At 53.2% G+C, this 4741-nt stretch overlaps 1 protein-coding gene across 1 annotated transcript in view; it reads right to left on the bottom strand.

Annotated features, from left to right (window-relative positions):
* Positions 1-4741, bottom strand: part of GPR26 (G protein-coupled receptor 26) — a gene marked incomplete at its 5' end in the record, with an annotated part of 14960 nt that overhangs the window by 3676 nt on the left and 6543 nt on the right. The window lies entirely within an intron of this gene.

The following is a 4741-nucleotide window of genomic DNA, read 5'->3' as shown; positions in this document are numbered from 1 at the left end:
TCCCACGAGGTCACTGTGTGCTACCCAGAACTCTTGTCACCTGCCCCTGCCTGCCATGTATGTGACAACATCTGCTTTGAAAAGCCAGTCTCTGGCCTTCATCAGGGTCTCCAGGCCAGAAGGTGCTTTGGGGGTTCAGGCCTGGACAATGGTCCTGTGTGGCTGCTGGCCCAGGCTGAAGCTGGGGCCCCCGCTTCTGTGTTCAGAAATGGCTGGTTGCCCTGTTCTCTGCTTTTCCTGTGCACCGGATCCTGCCTCTACCAGCTTTGGGCTGTGCTCCGTCCTATCTCTGACAGCAACAAGTTCCATCTGTTTATGGGGTCTGAGAAGGGGCAAGGGATTCCCACATTGCTACAACTCTCCTTCCTAATTCCACATCTGGCAGGCATTTGGATGACTGCGTGCGTCCTCAAGATGATCTTTAGAGAGAAATCTTAGCCCATCTTCTTACCCAGGTCTAGTTCACCGCACCCCTTTCCTAATGCACCCCATCCCCAAGAAAGAGGCATTCTAATTCCCATCAGTCACATGCATGAGAGGGCAGGGGCGCTGTGTGTGAAAAGGTGCCAGCCACCTCTGCTCCTCCTCTCTACTCCTCACGAGTGGGCTGTAGAGGGGAGAACGCCCCCTCCCGCCCCTCTCTCCAGCAGTCATGGTTATGTAAGATACGAGCCCCCAACCCCAGCCTAGCTCTGACCCAAGAGCCTCGCATTTGGGGGTTACTGGGCTCAAGTGTGAATAAAGTGGGATTTTGTTTCCTCTTGTCATAGCCCCCTTGGGGATCTCGGGGGGAGGGGGGTGCAGGGAGGGTTGTTAGGCAGGATTGGGTTGGCCTTGGGTCCTTGGCCCTAAAGACATCAGAATAGCATCAAGCGCCCCGCCAGCATTCCTAGGTGCAGACACCCTGGGGCAGGGCACTGCCCCTTCCGCCCTCCAGGAAGCGAAGTTTCTTCCCATAAGCCCTCTCCAGCCTCTTCCATTAAGTATAAGGTGACTTTGCACGATCTCCCTCGGGTAAAGCCGGAAACCTCAGTCTGCCATTAGTCCCATCTAGGGGGGCAGTTGCTCAGCTCTGAGCTCCAATGCACACATGCCTGCGAGGAGCACCCCGGCCCAGCTTCCCGTGAGACAATCCACACTCTATCCGGGCCTCAGACTCACCAGGCCCCTACCTCACCCATGGCCTCCAGTCAGCAGCCCTAGTGGGCCCCAAAACCAAACCCATTGCCTTCGAGAGTGACCCTACAGGAAGAGTAGAACTTCCTCATAGGGTTTCCAAGGGGCAGCTGGTGGACCCCTGCAAATGTCACATGGATGTCCCGTCCTCAAGATTCCGATTCTGCCAGCTCCCAGCGTGCCCACAGCTGTACTGCTTGTTACCCACACCGTTGCTGATGTCTCCATCTGTAAGGCACGGAATGGGTGGAAGGGACCAGGCCATTGCCTGGATACAGACTCCTTCACTGCAGAGCTGTGCAGAATATTGTTTTCTGCGCTGACAACTCAATGAGTGGTTTCAGTGACGTGCGAACAATTTGGTATCAATCATCTTGGAACTGCAGCTTTCTGTTTTCTGAGTGGGTCATGGTACAAAATGCCTCCCCACATCCCTCTGGTGGGAAAGCTCGAACATTTGTTCTCTCAGAGGGACCCGGAGCAGCTGAGCGGGGCCGCATGAGGGGCTGATGGCGAGGGGATGTAGCTTCAAGCTGGGCCTGGGTTTGAATCCTGGCTGAGCCATTTAGTGAGTGGGTTGTGAGATACTGGGCAAGGCTGGAACCTGAGCCTCAGTGTCCTCATCTGTGAAATAGGGAGACTGGGTAGGTATAGAAGGTGGTACAGCTTCAAGCACAGAGTATGGCCTTATAGGATATATAGGCAGATTCCCATTGCTGTTGAGTCAGTTCCAACTCATAGCGACCCTATAGGACAGAGTAGAACTGGCCTACAGGGTTTCCAAGGAGCAGCTGGTGGATTTGAACAGCCGACTTTTTGGTTAGCAGCTGAGCTCTTAACCACTGCGCCACCAGAGCTCCATATAGAGATAGAGTCCTCAGGCAGTTTAAAACAGAAAGCTTGTTCTTACTTTCCCTTTCTGAATTCCACAGGCTCTTGCTGCCTCAGTGGTCTGTTGTGGTTGCTGATTGCCCATCAGGTCAGCTCATGGCGACCTCACGTGTTAAACAGTAGAACTGCTCCATAGGGTTTTCTTGGCTGTGATCTTTATGGAAGCAGGTCGCCAGGACTTTCTTCCACGGTACTGCTAGATGGATTCGAACCGCCAACCTTTAGGTTAGTAGTCAAGGGCAAACCATTTTCATCACCTAGGGACCTTTTATTGACTTTTAGTTTATGGACTGGCACACATTTCCACAGCGCCTTCTCTGGACTTACAAGAACGCACAGGCAGGGGCTGCGCTGGGTTGGTAGTGCGGTGGGGGAGCTTCACCAGAGTCATTTATATTTATGAAGTTTCCCGGGTAAAGTGTTCTTTCCCTAGTAAGTTGCTGCTCATCCCTATAAAGGATGAACAGTTTTGTGAGTGTTTTTAAAAACTCAAAACGCATCCAACCCATTTGGAGGGAACACACTGAACTGTGCATCTAGCTCTCATGTTCCTGGAACACTGTCTCCTGGGCACTGTTAGAGTTTCCTGCTGTTGTACATAAGGTCACTGTGGCTCAGAGACAACGCAGCACCTAACAATAATTTGAGTGAACCAAGCTACAGTCAGGGGGGAAAAAGAAGAAAGAAATTTTGCCGGGAAATGAGATTAAACCAGAGAAAAATCCAATAGTTTGAAGTTGGAGCCATATTACCTACTCTCTTTGGGGTCAAATTCACCTCATAAGCCCAAATCCCCCTTACCGTGGGCCCTTAGAGAAGGGGCCCCTGCGTGCCTGCCCACCCTGTCGGATGCACCGTCCCCCCGGTGGATTTAACTTCCTCCGGCAGGTACCCGCCAGCCCGTGCCTGACCACAGACCCCACTCCCGGTCCTCTACGGGAGCCAGGCCTGTGCTCGCCACGCCTGCGCTCCACGTCCCTCCACCCTCACAGCGCCCTGACAGGCAGCACTGTCACCGTTTCTTACATTCCAGATGCCTGAGCCTTGGAGACTGAACCCACTGGCCCAGGACACGCTGGCAGGAAGGGGCAGAGCTGAGATTTGAACCCAGGGAAAGCATTGGCGGCGGTTCAATGGAAGAATTCTCGCCTTCCGTAAGAATCTGGGAATCTGGGTTCGATTCCCGGGGCCAATGCATCTCACCCGCAGCCACTACCTGTCTGTCAGTGGAGGCTTGTGTGTTGCTGAACAGGTTTCAGTAGAGCTTCCAGACGAAAATGGAAGGAAGAAAGGCCTGGGGATCTACTTCCGAAAATCAGCCAGTGAAACCCTATGGATTACAAGGGTCCTACTGAAACCAATCATGGGGATGGCACAGGACCTGGCAGTGTTTTGTTCCACTGTGCAGGAGGTTGCCATGAGTGGGGAGCTGACAACAACAGGCGCACTCGAGTCCATGCTGCTAACCACGCTGCTCCTCCTCGTCCTCACCTTGCATGGACTTCATGTCCCACGGAAACCCTGGATTAGGCAAGCGCTCACTTCCTAGCTGGATGTAGCTGGTCTATACCAGTGGTCCTCAAACAGGCGTGACTCTGGTCCCCAGGGACATTTGGCAATGTATGGTGACAGTTTTGGTTGTCACAGCTGGGAAGGGGATTGCTCCTGGCATCTAGTGGGTAGAGAGCAGAGATGCTGCTGATCATCGTACAAGGCACAGGACAGCTGCCCCAACATGGAATTATCCAGCCCCAGACGTCAGTGGTGCCAGGTCTGGTGGACAGTTCTAGAAGCAGGAAGTGATGGGTCTGCTTTGCCCTGGTCAGACTCACCCAGGGACCTGAAGGCAGTTCTAGGTCCTACGTTTAAAGAGAGATGCAGGCCCCCTAGACTTCCCCCAGGGAAGACAGAGGAAGACCCAGAGCTGTGCTGTCTGGAGACGAGAAGGTGGGCACTGGCCGTGGGAAGCCACGTGCTCTGTCTGCAAATCCACCAGGGCTGCTGGTACCAGAGCACAGATGCTCTCCTGAGCCCCGAAAAGCAGAACTGGGAGAGGTGAGTGAAGCTACAGGAAGCCAGGCTTCAGCTTGGTATAAGGACAATGGTGAGACCTGTCCACAGGGGGCTCCTCATTAAGGGGGCGTGCAAGCAGACACCGAGTGGCAGTGAGGCAGGACGCATCCTTCCAGGTCCTTCCAGGGGAGGACGCTGGGGGATGCTGGGATGGCGAGCTGGGTGTGCTCTCTCTCTCTTTCCTCTTCTCCCTCTCTCTCTCTCACAGAGAGACAGAGAGACAGAGAGAGAGACAGAGAGAGAGAGAGAAAGCCCTCTCCAGGTCCTAGTTTCTAGGCTCAACAAAAGCTTCCACATCCACCTCCTAATAAAACATCAATGTTCTTTTTTGTTGCCAACTTCCAAAATAGTTAAGCCACTTTGGACACAAAGTTGTGGGGTTTCTCCTTTCCCTTCAGTCCTCAAAACTCATAGAATAAGATTTTCTTCTTTTTTTAGTCCAAAGGACTAATGGACCACAACTACCACGGCCTCCACCAGACTGAGTCCAGGACAACTAGATGGTGCCCGGATACCACCACCGATCCTCTGACAAGGATCACAACAGAAGGTCCCAGACAGAGCTGGAGAAAAATACAGAACAAAATTCTAACTCACAAAA

This window comes from Trichechus manatus, unplaced genomic scaffold, assembly GCF_000243295.1.
Source record: "Trichechus manatus latirostris isolate Lorelei unplaced genomic scaffold, TriManLat1.0 scaffold00031, whole genome shotgun sequence".
NCBI lineage: Eukaryota > Metazoa > Chordata > Mammalia > Sirenia > Trichechidae > Trichechus > Trichechus manatus.
The sequence above is the reverse complement of the archived record's forward strand: the minus strand, read 5'-3'. Positions and strand labels throughout refer to the sequence as shown.